Source organism: Schistocerca cancellata, unplaced genomic scaffold (genome assembly GCF_023864275.1).
Source record: "Schistocerca cancellata isolate TAMUIC-IGC-003103 unplaced genomic scaffold, iqSchCanc2.1 HiC_scaffold_422, whole genome shotgun sequence".
NCBI classification, from domain to species: domain Eukaryota; kingdom Metazoa; phylum Arthropoda; class Insecta; order Orthoptera; family Acrididae; genus Schistocerca; species Schistocerca cancellata.
This window is the reverse complement of record NW_026046439.1, coordinates 60,720-74,920: the sequence shown is the minus strand read 5'-3', so window position 1 is coordinate 74,920 and position 14,201 is coordinate 60,720. Positions and strand designations below refer to the sequence as shown.

The 14,201-nt window shown below is 52.1% G+C and overlaps 20 non-coding genes across 20 annotated transcripts; all 20 read left to right on the top strand.

Moving 5' to 3' along the window:
• The first annotated feature begins 2,896 nt into the window (after window positions 1-2,896).
• Trnae-cuc (transfer RNA glutamic acid (anticodon CUC)) lies at window positions 2,897-2,968 on the top strand. The gene has a single exon. It is a non-coding gene; the product is annotated as a tRNA-Glu (tRNA).
• A 375-nt stretch (window positions 2,969-3,343) lies between these two features.
• Trnah-gug (transfer RNA histidin (anticodon GUG)) lies at window positions 3,344-3,415 on the top strand. The gene has a single exon. It is a non-coding gene; the product is annotated as a tRNA-His (tRNA).
• A 756-nt stretch (window positions 3,416-4,171) lies between these two features.
• Window positions 4,172-4,253, top strand: Trnal-uag (transfer RNA leucine (anticodon UAG)). Its single transcript has one exon. It is a non-coding gene; the product is annotated as a tRNA-Leu (tRNA).
• Window positions 4,254-4,680: 427 nt separating this feature from the next.
• Trnae-cuc (transfer RNA glutamic acid (anticodon CUC)) lies at window positions 4,681-4,752 on the top strand. Its single transcript has one exon. It is a non-coding gene; the product is annotated as a tRNA-Glu (tRNA).
• A 375-nt stretch (window positions 4,753-5,127) lies between these two features.
• Window positions 5,128-5,199, top strand: Trnah-gug (transfer RNA histidin (anticodon GUG)). The gene has a single exon. It is a non-coding gene; the product is annotated as a tRNA-His (tRNA).
• Window positions 5,200-5,955: 756 nt separating this feature from the next.
• On the top strand, window positions 5,956-6,037 carry Trnal-uag (transfer RNA leucine (anticodon UAG)). Its single transcript has one exon. It is a non-coding gene; the product is annotated as a tRNA-Leu (tRNA).
• Window positions 6,038-6,464: 427 nt separating this feature from the next.
• Trnae-cuc (transfer RNA glutamic acid (anticodon CUC)) lies at window positions 6,465-6,536 on the top strand. Its single transcript has one exon. It is a non-coding gene; the product is annotated as a tRNA-Glu (tRNA).
• Window positions 6,537-6,911: 375 nt separating this feature from the next.
• Trnah-gug (transfer RNA histidin (anticodon GUG)) lies at window positions 6,912-6,983 on the top strand. The gene has a single exon. It is a non-coding gene; the product is annotated as a tRNA-His (tRNA).
• Window positions 6,984-7,739: 756 nt separating this feature from the next.
• Window positions 7,740-7,821, top strand: Trnal-uag (transfer RNA leucine (anticodon UAG)). Its single transcript has one exon. It is a non-coding gene; the product is annotated as a tRNA-Leu (tRNA).
• A 427-nt stretch (window positions 7,822-8,248) lies between these two features.
• On the top strand, window positions 8,249-8,320 carry Trnae-cuc (transfer RNA glutamic acid (anticodon CUC)). Its single transcript has one exon. It is a non-coding gene; the product is annotated as a tRNA-Glu (tRNA).
• A 375-nt stretch (window positions 8,321-8,695) lies between these two features.
• On the top strand, window positions 8,696-8,767 carry Trnah-gug (transfer RNA histidin (anticodon GUG)). The gene has a single exon. It is a non-coding gene; the product is annotated as a tRNA-His (tRNA).
• A 756-nt stretch (window positions 8,768-9,523) lies between these two features.
• Trnal-uag (transfer RNA leucine (anticodon UAG)) lies at window positions 9,524-9,605 on the top strand. The gene has a single exon. It is a non-coding gene; the product is annotated as a tRNA-Leu (tRNA).
• A 427-nt stretch (window positions 9,606-10,032) lies between these two features.
• Trnae-cuc (transfer RNA glutamic acid (anticodon CUC)) lies at window positions 10,033-10,104 on the top strand. The gene has a single exon. It is a non-coding gene; the product is annotated as a tRNA-Glu (tRNA).
• Window positions 10,105-10,479: 375 nt separating this feature from the next.
• Trnah-gug (transfer RNA histidin (anticodon GUG)) lies at window positions 10,480-10,551 on the top strand. Its single transcript has one exon. It is a non-coding gene; the product is annotated as a tRNA-His (tRNA).
• A 756-nt stretch (window positions 10,552-11,307) lies between these two features.
• Window positions 11,308-11,389, top strand: Trnal-uag (transfer RNA leucine (anticodon UAG)). The gene has a single exon. It is a non-coding gene; the product is annotated as a tRNA-Leu (tRNA).
• A 427-nt stretch (window positions 11,390-11,816) lies between these two features.
• Window positions 11,817-11,888, top strand: Trnae-cuc (transfer RNA glutamic acid (anticodon CUC)). The gene has a single exon. It is a non-coding gene; the product is annotated as a tRNA-Glu (tRNA).
• A 375-nt stretch (window positions 11,889-12,263) lies between these two features.
• On the top strand, window positions 12,264-12,335 carry Trnah-gug (transfer RNA histidin (anticodon GUG)). Its single transcript has one exon. It is a non-coding gene; the product is annotated as a tRNA-His (tRNA).
• A 756-nt stretch (window positions 12,336-13,091) lies between these two features.
• Trnal-uag (transfer RNA leucine (anticodon UAG)) lies at window positions 13,092-13,173 on the top strand. Its single transcript has one exon. It is a non-coding gene; the product is annotated as a tRNA-Leu (tRNA).
• A 427-nt stretch (window positions 13,174-13,600) lies between these two features.
• Trnae-cuc (transfer RNA glutamic acid (anticodon CUC)) lies at window positions 13,601-13,672 on the top strand. The gene has a single exon. It is a non-coding gene; the product is annotated as a tRNA-Glu (tRNA).
• Window positions 13,673-14,047: 375 nt separating this feature from the next.
• On the top strand, window positions 14,048-14,119 carry Trnah-gug (transfer RNA histidin (anticodon GUG)). Its single transcript has one exon. It is a non-coding gene; the product is annotated as a tRNA-His (tRNA).
• Window positions 14,120-14,201: the final 82 nt, after the last annotated feature.

The following is a 14,201-nucleotide window of genomic DNA, read 5'->3' as shown; positions in this document are numbered from 1 at the left end:
CATTTTTATTTACAGAAAGTCATGACCAGAATGGGTTTCGGGCTGAAGTTTACACGGCTGATTCAAAATTTTTTGCGCAATGCCACGTCACGCGTTAGCATTAATGGCCACCTCAGTGATACGATACAAATAAGGCGTTCTGTGCGTCAAGGCTGCCCTCTCTCGATGGGCCTGTATGCCTTAGCTTTAGACCCTCTCCTTCGTTCCATTTGCCATGAATGTCGGGGCATCAGAGTGGGTGACGAGCACCTAATCTGCAAGGCCTATGCTGATGATTTGGGGGTGTTTATTGAACAGCCGGGTGACATCGATAGGCTGTACAGTGCTCTGAAACAGTTTGAGGCAGCGACTGGGGCGGTCGTCAGTACTAATAAGACGGCTCTACTCCCCCTCACGCCGCGCATGCGTGCTGTCCACCGTCACTGGTACTGTATTAAACAGCAGTACAAAGTTCTGGGCATTGTTCTGACGGACGACGTCCAACGGATGGCGGCGCTAAACTGGCGCACGACGCTTCATCAGATTCGTGCGCTGGCGAAAATCCACGCTGTCAGGAATCTGGCGCTTGGCGAAAAAGTATTCCTCATAAATACCTGTGTACTTGCCAAAGCGTGGTACTTGGCCCAGATTCTGCCATTGCCGAAAAAACTTGAACGTGCCATCAAACACGCAGTCTACTGGCTGTTGTGGAAAGGCAATATTTTTAAGGTGTCCATGGACACGTGCACTTTGAGCGTGACGGAGGGGGGGCTGGGTATGGTTGATCTCCACGCCAAATGTGCGGCGTTGTTCTTTCGAAGGACTACTGCGGTGGTTGAAAAAGGGCCTCGTAGTGTGACGGCGGTTCTGTTTGCCAAATATCGACCACATTCGGTGGCTGCTCCAGTTTTTGTTTCTGATGTTCCTTATACGGTAAATTATGTGCGCCACTTCTACCTTTATGGTAGTTACGTTGTTAGCAGCTATGTCAGTGGACGCACGGTCAGTGATATCATACGAGCACTTCGCGGGAATCCATCGAAGAATAAATGGGAACGACGGCTGCCGCAGTACGACTGGGATAGCGTGTGGAAAAACATTTCATCTAAGGTCGTCCCGGCGGAAGTACGTGCGACGTGGTATAAATTAGTGAATCGTACCATTTCGACGAACTCAAAATTACAGTCCATCCATCTTATCCGGTCCAGTGCTTGTGAAATGTGCGTTGAAGAGGACACTCTTGAACATCGCTTTGTGTGTCGCAAATTCAGCGCTGTTTGGGACACTGCACGTGATATGATACGCTTGATTAACAGAGTGGCTACGCATCATGTGACCGCGATCGACGCCATAGTGCCGCAGTGTAAGGCTTACCCTGTAGCCAAACGCAATGCCACGATTTGGATCATTGGACACACTATTCATTCTATGTTTTCTCTCGGATTGACTGATAAACTGGACTTCCTTACTTACCTTTGGACTGAACATAATACCGAACGCGTCCGTGCAACTTATCAAGAGACTTTTTCCAATTTTTTGAATGCTGCTCTGTCTCATGTATTCAACAAGAGTTTAAATTATACTTGATTCTGATTAATTCCTTATATATAGTTTCCCTGTACCGTCCATGAAGTGAACAGATTTAGACAGGAACGTAACGTAACGAAAATATTAAATTGAAGTCTCCGTCATGTTGTGTATACGTTGCTCGACGAAATTTACTGTCGTGCGCACCTTGATGCTTTCGTAGTTCTCCGTCATCCTTTCTTTTTTGTTTAATCATCGAGTGGCCGATGTTCTATTGCTTATTTTATTTTTCTTACAGCGGTGGACGCTTTTTGATTTCCATTATTTTAATTAGTGGCACGGACCTCTCTTGCAGCATTGTACTTTGTGTACTTTCATGCAGTTTCCTGTCGGTCTGTGCCTTGCCTAACCAATTGTTCCTTTTTTTTATGTGCTTTCTTTGTGCTTTTTTTTACTGCCGTGTGGAAATGACCGAGGTGGTCAATCGGCGTTTTTCAGTTTCAAGTTGGTTGATGTGGTGCTTTCCAGATATGGCTTACAATGACGCACGGGTCGAATTACTTTAATTTGAAGTTAAGGTTCTTGTTTATTTATTAGTTTCTCTAGGAAAGTATTTTCTTTTTTCTCTCCTCGTATGTGTGCTGTTAGCTGCATACCAATACATTCCGTTGCATTATTTTGGAGGGATTTATTCATTTTTCCTTTCGCATGTATGTTCCCACGTATTGGACCATTGGACCAGCCGGAGGTACTACTTGCTCTTACGCAGGAATATCTGGATCGACGGGGGAACACTCACGTTCATTGTCGTCGGGGGAGCTACATCAACTAATTGTATAGCCACCGAAGCTCGCCAACGACGGCAATTATGGAGAGCGCAAGGCCGGGCTATAAGGGGAGTTGGGAGGCCCGTAAAAAAAAAAAAAAAAAAAAAAAAAAAAAAAAAAAAAAAAAAAGTTGCCAGTTTTTACGTCTCATTTTTGTGCCGCTGCTGTGTGTTCTCGTAGGGTAGGATGCAGCTCTTGTGACGCGCGTGTTGTGTAGGTAGCGTGGCCGAGCGGTGTAAAGCGCTGGTTTCAGGCACCAGTCTCTTCGGAGGCGTGGGTTCCAATCCCACAGCTGCCAAACGTGTAATTGTTTCCTGTGTCGAAGACGGCTGCACTCATTGCCTGCAAAGAAAACAGCTTCTGCTTCGTGAATTGCCGTAGAACAGTGCGTGGTGCAACGACAGGATTTGTAAGCGCCTTTTGCTCTCATCATTGCTGGCGTTCGTGTCCACGAAATGCGTCCGGAGCACGCCGTTCTATAACGTGAGAGAGTGGATTTTTTTACAGTTGTCAGTTAACCGTGCCTGATTGCTGCGTTCGCTGGAAGAGCACTGCCGTCGTTATCCGGTGTGGTCTAGTGGCTAGGATACCTGGCTCTCACCCAGGAGGCCCGGGTTCGATTCCCGGTACCGGAAATGCGCGTTTTTGTTGCTCCTCTTATGCGACTTGTCTCGACTTTGCTCGACTGACGCTACGCTGACGCGTGCAGAAAGCTACGTTAAGTATGATTCACGGCTACACCCGACGGCGAGAGAGATGCGGCGTGTGTCCACTTGTTGTCGAGCCACGTACCTGTAGCGAAGAGGCTTGGAGGACTGCAAGACATTGCCACGGAGGTGAATGCAGCTAACCACTGTAGTTAGTGTCCTGACAGCGCAGGCGCGTTCATTTGTTTGTATACATGTGATGGAGAACGTGTCTGACACTGCTGTGGCGTGACACTGTGGGCTGGGCTTTGCTGTGTGCCGCCACTTGCATTCCCGCCAGCTGCTTTGGCGGGCGCCTCCGTGGCCGTGATCGTCTAGTGGTTAGGACATTGCGTTGTGGCCGCAATAACCCAGGTTTGAATCCTGGTCACGGCACTTTTGAAAGTTTTGCCTTGCTGCCGTTGCTATAGAGATAGTGCACGAGTACTCGAAATTACAGTGCTCTCTTGATTTTTCACTCGTGTTCCGCAGGCCGCAGTTTGTACTACCACTTCATCACCAACATGTAATGTCGCCTCCCAGAGCGCGGACGTCCGCTGCTCTCTGCAGTCGAAAAGGGCAGTTGTTTGAAGTGCGATGGATGAGCAACCAGTGCCAGCAGAACAGGAAGCTGTGACGTGCACTGTTTCTACAAATGCTGGGAAAACTGGCGCCCAATGCAGCGCACGTAGCGTGGCCGAGCGCTCAAAAATAAAAAAGTAGTGTAGCGGTTATCGCGTCTGCTTCACACGCAGAAGGACCCCCGGTTCGATCCCGGGCGGGAACTGTATTTTCCATCCTATGTCGCATACTACTCCAGTGAGCCACGTCATGTGTGGATCTGCTGCATGGAAAAAATACTACGAAAAATAGCGCTCTAAGGCACTGGTTTAAGGCACTGGTTTAAGGCACCAGTCTCTTCGTAGGCGTGGGTTCGAATCCAGGAGCTGCTGTCTCCTTAACTACGACAGCTACAGACAAGTGGCGTCGCTCCCATACGGCGGGCACGGCATTTTCTTGTTGTGGATGGCCTAAAGAGACGCTTCCAGTGGGAGAGCAGTGGACATACACGGCACAGCGATTGCCAAGACACTTACATTTCGGAGTGATCTTTGTACTACAAAGGAAACGTTTTGCCGCTCGTGGTCCAACGGTAACGTGGCCGAGCGGTCTAAGGCGCTGGTTTTAGGCACCAGTCTCTTCGGAGGCGTGGGTTCGAATCCCACCGTTGCCAGTTTTTACGTCTCATTTTTGTGCCGCTGCTGTGTGTTCTCGTAGGGTAGGATGCAGCTCTTGTGACGCGCGTGTTGTGTAGGTAGCGTGGCCGAGCGGTGTAAAGCGCTGGTTTCAGGCACCAGTCTCTTCGGAGGCGTGGGTTCCAATCCCACAGCTGCCAAACGTGTAATTGTTTCCTGTGTCGAAGACGGCTGCACTCATTGCCTGCAAAGAAAACAGCTTCTGCTTCGTGAATTGCCGTAGAACAGTGCGTGGTGCAACGACAGGATTTGTAAGCGCCTTTTGCTCTCATCATTGCTGGCGTTCGTGTCCACGAAATGCGTCCGGAGCACGCCGTTCTATAACGTGAGAGAGTGGATTTTTTTACAGTTGTCAGTTAACCGTGCCTGATTGCTGCGTTCGCTGGAAGAGCACTGCCGTCGTTATCCGGTGTGGTCTAGTGGCTAGGATACCTGGCTCTCACCCAGGAGGCCCGGGTTCGATTCCCGGTACCGGAAATGCGCGTTTTTGTTGCTCCTCTTATGCGACTTGTCTCGACTTTGCTCGACTGACGCTACGCTGACGCGTGCAGAAAGCTACGTTAAGTATGAGTCACGGCAACACCCGAAGGCGAGAGAGATGCGGCGTGTGTCCACTTGTTGTCGAGCCACGTACCTGTAGCGAAGAGGCTTGGAGGACTGCAAGACATTGCCACGGAGGTGAATGCAGCTAACCACTGTAGTTAGTGTCCTGACAGCGCAGGCGCGTTCATTTGTTTGTATACATGTGATGGAGAACGTGTCTGACACTGCTGTGGCGTGACACTGTGGGCTGGGCTTTGCTGTGTGCCGCCACTTGCATTCCCGCCAGCTGCTTTGGCGGGCGCCTCCGTGGCCGTGATCGTCTAGTGGTTAGGACATTGCGTTGTGGCCGCAATAACCCAGGTTCGAATCCTGGTCACGGCACTTTTGAAAGTTTTGCCTTGCTGCCGTTGCTATAGAGATAGTGCACGAGTACTCGAAATTACAGTGCTCTCTTGATTTTTCACTCGTGTTCCGCAGGCCGCAGTTTGTACTACCACTTCATCACCAACATGTAATGTCGCCTCCCAGAGCGCGGACGTCCGCTGCTCTCTGCAGTCGAAAAGGGCAGTTGTTTGAAGTGCGATGGATGAGCAACCAGTGCCAGCAGAACAGGAAGCTGTGACGTGCACTGTTTCTACAAATGCTGGGAAAACTGGCGCCCAATGCAGCGCACGTAGCGTGGCCGAGCGCTCAAAAATAAAAAAGTAGTGTAGCGGTTATCGCGTCTGCTTCACACGCAGAAGGACCCCCGGTTCGATCCCGGGCGGGAACTGTATTTTCCATCCTATGTCGCATACTACTCCAGTGAGCCACGTCATGTGTGGATCTGCTGCATGGAAAAAATACTACGAAAAATAGCGCTCTAAGGCACTGGTTTAAGGCACTGGTTTAAGGCACCAGTCTCTTCGTAGGCGTGGGTTCGAATCCAGGAGCTGCTGTCTCCTTAACTACGACAGCTACAGACAAGTGGCGTCGCTCCCATACGGCGGGCACGGCATTTTCTTGTTGTGGATGGCCTAAAGAGACGCTTCCAGTGGGAGAGCAGTGGACATACACGGCACAGCGATTGCCAAGACACTTACATTTCGGAGTGATCTTTGTACTACAAAGGAAACGTTTTGCCGCTCGTGGTCCAACGGTAACGTGGCCGAGCGGTCTAAGGCGCTGGTTTTAGGCACCAGTCTCTTCGGAGGCGTGGGTTCGAATCCCACCGTTGCCAGTTTTTACGTCTCATTTTTGTGCCGCTGCTGTGTGTTCTCGTAGGGTAGGATGCAGCTCTTGTGACGCGCGTGTTGTGTAGGTAGCGTGGCCGAGCGGTGTAAAGCGCTGGTTTCAGGCACCAGTCTCTTCGGAGGCGTGGGTTCCAATCCCACAGCTGCCAAACGTGTAATTGTTTCCTGTGTCGAAGACGGCTGCACTCATTGCCTGCAAAGAAAACAGCTTCTGCTTCGTGAATTGCCGTAGAACAGTGCGTGGTGCAACGACAGGATTTGTAAGCGCCTTTTGCTCTCATCATTGCTGGCGTTCGTGTCCACGAAATGCGTCCGGAGCACGCCGTTCTATAACGTGAGAGAGTGGATTTTTTTACAGTTGTCAGTTAACCGTGCCTGATTGCTGCGTTCGCTGGAAGAGCACTGCCGTCGTTATCCGGTGTGGTCTAGTGGCTAGGATACCTGGCTCTCACCCAGGAGGCCCGGGTTCGATTCCCGGTACCGGAAATGCGCGTTTTTGTTGCTCCTCTCATGCGACTTGTCTCGACTTTGCTCGACTGACGCTACGCTGACGCGTGCAGAAAGCTACGTTAAGTATGAGTCACGGCAACACCCGAAGGCGAGAGAGATGCGGCGTGTGTCCACTTGTTGTCGAGCCACGTACCTGTACCGAAGAGGCTTGGAGGACTGCAAGACATTGCCACGGAGGTGAATGCAGCTAACCACTGTAGTTAGTGTCCTGACAGCGCAGGCGCGTTCATTTGTTTGTATACATGTGATGGAGAACGTGTCTGACACTGCTGTGGCGTGACACTGTGGGCTGGGCTTTGCTGTGTGCCGCCACTTGCATTCCCGCCAGCTGCTTTGGCGGGCGCCTCCGTGGCCGTGATCGTCTAGTGGTTAGGACATTGCGTTGTGGCCGCAATAACCCAGGTTCGAATCCTGGTCACGGCACTTTTGAAAGTTTTGCCTTGCTGCCGTTGCTATAGAGATAGTGCACGAGTACTCGAAATTACAGTGCTCTCTTGATTTTTCACTCGTGTTCCGCAGGCCGCAGTTTGTACTACCACTTCATCACCAACATGTAATGTCGCCTCCCAGAGCGCGGACGTCCGCTGCTCTCTGCAGTCGAAAAGGGCAGTTGTTTGAAGTGCGATGGATGAGCAACCAGTGCCAGCAGAACAGGAAGCTGTGACGTGCACTGTTTCTACAAATGCTGGGAAAACTGGCGCCCAATGCAGCGCACGTAGCGTGGCCGAGCGCTCAAAAATAAAAAAGTAGTGTAGCGGTTATCGCGTCTGCTTCACACGCAGAAGGACCCCCGGTTCGATCCCGGGCGGGAACTGTATTTTCCATCCTATGTCGCATACTACTCCAGTGAGCCACGTCATGTGTGGATCTGCTGCATGGAAAAAATACTACGAAAAATAGCGCTCTAAGGCACTGGTTTAAGGCACTGGTTTAAGGCACCAGTCTCTTCGTAGGCGTGGGTTCGAATCCAGGAGCTGCTGTCTCCTTAACTACGACAGCTACAGACAAGTGGCGTCGCTCCCATACGGCGGGCACGGCATTTTCTTGTTGTGGATGGCCTAAAGAGACGCTTCCAGTGGGAGAGCAGTGGACATACACGGCACAGCGATTGCCAAGACACTTACATTTCGGAGTGATCTTTGTACTACAAAGGAAACGTTTTGCCGCTCGTGGTCCAACGGTAACGTGGCCGAGCGGTCTAAGGCGCTGGTTTTAGGCACCAGTCTCTTCGGAGGCGTGGGTTCGAATCCCACCGTTGCCAGTTTTTACGTCTCATTTTTGTGCCGCTGCTGTGTGTTCTCGTAGGGTAGGATGCAGCTCTTGTGACGCGCGTGTTGTGTAGGTAGCGTGGCCGAGCGGTGTAAAGCGCTGGTTTCAGGCACCAGTCTCTTCGGAGGCGTGGGTTCCAATCCCACAGCTGCCAAACGTGTAATTGTTTCCTGTGTCGAAGACGGCTGCACTCATTGCCTGCAAAGAAAACAGCTTCTGCTTCGTGAATTGCCGTAGAACAGTGCGTGGTGCAACGACAGGATTTGTAAGCGCCTTTTGCTCTCATCATTGCTGGCGTTCGTGTCCACGAAATGCGTCCGGAGCACGCCGTTCTATAACGTGAGAGAGTGGATTTTTTTACAGTTGTCAGTTAACCGTGCCTGATTGCTGCGTTCGCTGGAAGAGCACTGCCGTCGTTATCCGGTGTGGTCTAGTGGCTAGGATACCTGGCTCTCACCCAGGAGGCCCGGGTTCGATTCCCGGTACCGGAAATGCGCGTTTTTGTTGCTCCTCTTATGCGACTTGTCTCGACTTTGCTCGACTGACGCTACGCTGACGCGTGCAGAAAGCTACGTTAAGTATGATTCACGGCAACACCCGACGGCGAGAGAGATGCGGCGTGTGTCCACTTGTTGTCGAGCCACGTACCTGTAGCGAAGAGGCTTGGAGGACTGCAAGACATTGCCACGGAGGTGAATGCAGCTAACCACTGTAGTTAGTGTCCTGACAGCGCAGGCGCGTTCATTTGTTTGTATACATGTGATGGAGAACGTGTCTGACACTGCTGTGGCGTGACACTGTGGGCTGGGCTTTGCTGTGTGCCGCCACTTGCATTCCCGCCAGCTGCTTTGGCGGGCGCCTCCGTGGCCGTGATCGTCTAGTGGTTAGGACATTGCGTTGTGGCCGCAATAACCCAGGTTCGAATCCTGGTCACGGCACTTTTGAAAGTTTTGCCTTGCTGCCGTTGCTATAGAGATAGTGCACGAGTACTCGAAATTACAGTGCTCTCTTGATTTTTCACTCGTGTTCCGCAGGCCGCAGTTTGTACTACCACTTCATCACCAACATGTAATGTCGCCTCCCAGAGCGCGGACGTCCGCTGCTCTCTGCAGTCGAAAAGGGCAGTTGTTTGAAGTGCGATGGATGAGCAACCAGTGCCAGCAGAACAGGAAGCTGTGACGTGCACTGTTTCTACAAATGCTGGGAAAACTGGCGCCCAATGCAGCGCACGTAGCGTGGCCGAGCGCTCAAAAATAAAAAAGTAGTGTAGCGGTTATCGCGTCTGCTTCACACGCAGAAGGACCCCCGGTTCGATCCCGGGCGGGAACTGTATTTTCCATCCTATGTCGCATACTACTCCAGTGAGCCACGTCATGTGTGGATCTGCTGCATGGAAAAAATACTACGAAAAATAGCGCTCTAAGGCACTGGTTTAAGGCACTGGTTTAAGGCACCAGTCTCTTCGTAGGCGTGGGTTCGAATCCAGGAGCTGCTGTCTCCTTAACTACGACAGCTACAGACAAGTGGCGTCGCTCCCATATGGCGGGCACGGCATTTTCTTGTTGTGGATGGCCTAAAGAGACGCTTCCAGTGGGAGAGCAGTGGACATACACGGCACAGCGATTGCCAAGACACTTACATTTCGGAGTGATCTTTGTACTACAAAGGAAACGTTTTGCCGCTCGTGGTCCAACGGTAACGTGGCCGAGCGGTCTAAGGCGCTGGTTTTAGGCACCAGTCTCTTCGGAGGCGTGGGTTCGAATCCCACCGTTGCCAGTTTTTACGTCTCATTTTTGTGCCGCTGCTGTGTGTTCTCGTAGGGTAGGATGCAGCTCTTGTGACGCGCGTGTTGTGTAGGTAGCGTGGCCGAGCGGTGTAAAGCGCTGGTTTCAGGCACCAGTCTCTTCGGAGGCGTGGGTTCCAATCCCACAGCTGCCAAACGTGTAATTGTTTCCTGTGTCGAAGACGGCTGCACTCATTGCCTGCAAAGAAAACAGCTTCTGCTTCGTGAATTGCCGTAGAACAGTGCGTGGTGCAACGACAGGATTTGTAAGCGCCTTTTGCTCTCATCATTGCTGGCGTTCGTGTCCACGAAATGCGTCCGGAGCACGCCGTTCTATAACGTGAGAGAGTGGATTTTTTTACAGTTGTCAGTTAACCGTGCCTGATTGCTGCGTTCGCTGGAAGAACACTGCCGTCGTTATCCGGTGTGGTCTAGTGGCTAGGATACCTGGCTCTCACCCAGGAGGCCCGGGTTCGATTCCCGGTACCGGAAATGCGCGTTTTTGTTGCTCCTCTTATGCGACTTGTCTCGACTTTGCTCGACTGACGCTACGCTGACGCGTGCAGAAAGCTACGTTAAGTATGATTCACGGCAACACCCGACGGCGAGAGAGATGCGGCGTGTGTCCACTTGTTGTCGAGCCACGTACCTGTAGCGAAGAGGCTTGGAGGACTGCAAGACATTGCCACGGAGGTGAATGCAGCTAACCACTGTAGTTAGTGTCCTGACAGCGCAGGCCCGTTCATTTGTTTGTATACATGTGATGGAGAACGTGTCTGACACTGCTGTGGCGTGACACTGTGGGCTGGGCTTTGCTGTGTGCCGCCACTTGCATTCCCGCCAGCTGCTTTGGCGGGCGCCTCCGTGGCCGTGATCGTCTAGTGGTTAGGACATTGCGTTGTGGCCGCAATAACCCAGGTTCGAATCCTGGTCACGGCACTTTTGAAAGTTTTGCCTTGCTGCCGTTGCTATAGAGATAGTGCACGAGTACTCGAAATTACAGTGCTCTCTTGATTTTTCACTCGTGTTCCGCAGGCCGCAGTTTGTACTACCACTTCATCAGCAACATGTAATGTCGCCTCCCAGAGCGCGGACGTCCGCTGCTCTCTGCAGTCGAAAAGGGCAGTTGTTTGAAGTGCGATGGATGAGCAACCAGTGCCAGCAGAACAGGAAGCTGTGACGTGCACTGTTTCTACAAATGCTGGGAAAACTGGCGCCCAATGCAGCGCACGTAGCGTGGCCGAGCGCTCAAAAATAAAAAAGTAGTGTAGCGGTTATCGCGTCTGCTTCACACGCAGAAGGACCCCCGGTTCGATCCCGGGCGGGAACTGTATTTTCCATCCTATGTCGCATACTACTCCAGTGAGCCACGTCATGTGTGGATCTGCTGCATGGAAAAAATACTACGAAAAATAGCGCTCTAAGGCACTGGTTTAAGGCACTGGTTTAAGGCACCAGTCTCTTCGTAGGCGTGGGTTCGAATCCAGGAGCTGCTGTCTCCTTAACTACGACAGCTACAGACAAGTGGCGTCGCTCCCATACGGCGGGCACGGCATTTTCTTGTTGTGGATGGCCTAAAGAGACGCTTCCAGTGGGAGAGCAATGGACATACACGGCACAGCGATTGCCAAGACACTTACATTTCGGAGTGATCTTTGTACTACAAAGGAAACGTTTTGCCGCTCGTGGTCCAACGGTAACGTGGCCGAGCGGTCTAAGGCGCTGGTTTTAGGCACCAGTCTCTTCGGAGGCGTGGGTTCGAATCCCACCGTTGCCAGTTTTTACGTCTCATTTTTGTGCCGCTGCTGTGTGTTCTCGTAGGGTAGGATGCAGCTCTTGTGACGCGCGTGTTGTGTAGGTAGCGTGGCCGAGCGGTGTAAAGCGCTGGTTTCAGGCACCAGTCTCTTCGGAGGCGTGGGTTCCAATCCCACAGCTGCCAAACGTGTAATTGTTTCCTGTGTCGAAGACGGCTGCACTCATTGCCTGCAAAGAAAACAGCTTCTGCTTCGTGAATTGCCGTAGAACAGTGCGTGGTGCAACGACAGGATTTGTAAGCGCCTTTTGCTCTCATCATTGCTGGCGTTCGTGTCCACGAAATGCGTCCGGAGCACGCCGTTCTATAACGTGAGAGAGTGGATTTTTTTACAGTTGTCAGTTAACCGTGCCTGATTGCTGCGTTCGCTGGAAGAGCACTGCCGTCGTTATCCGGTGTGGTCTAGTGGCTAGGATACCTGGCTCTCACCCAGGAGGCCCGGGTTCGATTCCCGGTACCGGAAATGCGCGTTTTTGTTGCTCCTCTTATGCGACTTGTCTCGACTTTGCTCGACTGACGCTACGCTGACGCGTGCAGAAAGCTACGTTAAGTATGATTCACGGCAACACCCGACGGCGAGAGAGATGCGGCGTGTGTCCACTTGTTGTCGAGCCATGTACCTGTAGTGAAGAGGCTTGGAGGACTGCAAGACATTGCCACGGAGGTGAATGCAGCTAACCACTGTAGTTAGTGTCCTGACAGCGCAGGCGCGTTCATTTGTTTGTATACATGTGATGGAGAACGTGTCTGACACTGCTGTGGCGTGACACTGTGGGCTGGGCTTTGCTGTGTGCCGCCACTTGCATTCCCGCCAGCTGCTTTGGCGGGCGCCTCCGTGGCCGTGATCGTCTAGTGGTTAGGACATTGCGTTGTGGCCGCAATAACCCAGGTTCGAATCCTGGTCACGGCACTTTTGAAAGTTTTGCCTTGCTGCCGTTGCTATAGAGATAGTGCACGAGTACTCGAAATTACAGTGCTCTCTTGATTTTTCACTCGTGTTCCGCAGGCCGCAGTTTGTACTACCACTTCATCAGCAACATGTAATGTCGCCTCCCAGAGCGCGGACGTCCGCTGCTCTCTGCAGTCGAAAAGGGCAGTTGTTTGAAGTGCGATGGATGAGCAACCAGTGCCAGCAGAACAGGAAGCTGTGACGTGCACTGTTTCTACAAATGCTGGGAAAACTGGCGCCCAATGCAGCGCACGTAGCGTGGCCGAGCGCTCAAAAATAAAAAAGTAGTGTAGCGGTTATCGCGTCTGCTTCACACGCAGAAGGACCCCCGGTTCGATCCCGGGCGGGAACTGTATTTTCCATCCTATGTCGCATACTACTCCAGTGAGCCACGTCATGTGTGGATCTGCTGCATGGAAAAAATACTACGAAAAATAGCGCTCTAAGGCACTGGTTTAAGGCACTGGTTTAAGGCACCAGTCTCTTCGTAGGCGTGGGTTCGAATCCAGGAGCTGCTGTCTCCTTAACTACGACAGCTACAGACAAGTGGCGTCGCTCCCATACGGCGGGCACGGCATTTTCTTGTTGTGGATGGCCTAAAGAGACGCTTCCAGTGGGAGAGCAGTGGACATACACGGCACAGCGATTGCCAAGACACTTACATTTCGGAGTGATCTTTGTACTACAAAGGAAACGTTTTGCCGCTCGTGGTCCAACGGTAACGTGGCCGAGCGGTCTGAGGCGCTGGTTTTAGGCACCAGTCTCTTCGGAGGCGTGGGTTCGAATCCCACCGTTGCCAGTTTTTACGTCTCATTTTTGTGCCGCTGCTGTGTGTTCTCGTAGGGTAGGATGCAGCTCTTGTGACGCGCGTGTTGTGTAGGTAGCGTGGCCGAGCGGTGTAAAGCGCTGGTTTCAGGCACCAGTCTCTTCGGAGGCGTGGGTTCCAATCCCACAGCTGCCAAACGTGTAATTGTTTCCTGTGTCGAAGACGGCTGCACTCATTGCCTGCAAAGAAAACAGCTTCTGCTTCGTGAATTGCCGTAGAACAGTGCGTGGTGCAACGACAGGATTTGTAAGCGCCTTTTGCTCTCATCATTGCTGGCGTTCGTGTCCACGAAATGCGTCCGGAGCACGCCGTTCTATAACGTGAGAGAGTGGATTTTTTTACAGTTGTCAGTTAACCGTGCCTGATTGCTGCGTTCGCTGGAAGAGCACTGCCGTCGTTATCCGGTGTGGTCTAGTGGCTAGGATACCTGGCTCTCACCCAGGAGGCCCGGGTTCGATTCCCGGTACCGGAAATGCGCGTTTTTGTTGCTCCTCTTATGCGACTTGTCTCGACTTTGCTCGACTGACGCTACGCTGACGCGTGCAGAAAGCTACGTTAAGTATGATTCACGGCAACACCCGACGGCGAGAGAGATGCGGCGTGTGTCCACTTGTTGTCGAGCCACGTACCTGTAGCGAAGAGGCTTGGAGGACTGCAAGACATTGCCACGGAGGTGAATGCAGCTAACCACTGTAGTTAGTGTCCTGACAGCGCAGGCGCGTTCATTTGTTTGTATACATGTGATGGAGAACGTGTCTGACACTGCTGTGGCGTGACACTGTGGGCTGGGCTTTGCTGTGTGCCGCCACTTGCATTCCCGCCAGCTGCTTTGGCGGGCGCCTCCGTGGCCGTGATCGTCTAGTGGTTAGGACATTGCGTTGTGGCCGCAATAACCCAGGTTCGATTCCTGGTCACGGCACTTTTGAAAGTTTTGCCTTGCTGCCGTTGCTATAGAGATAGTGCACGAGTACTCGAAATTACAGTGCTCTCTTGATTTTTCA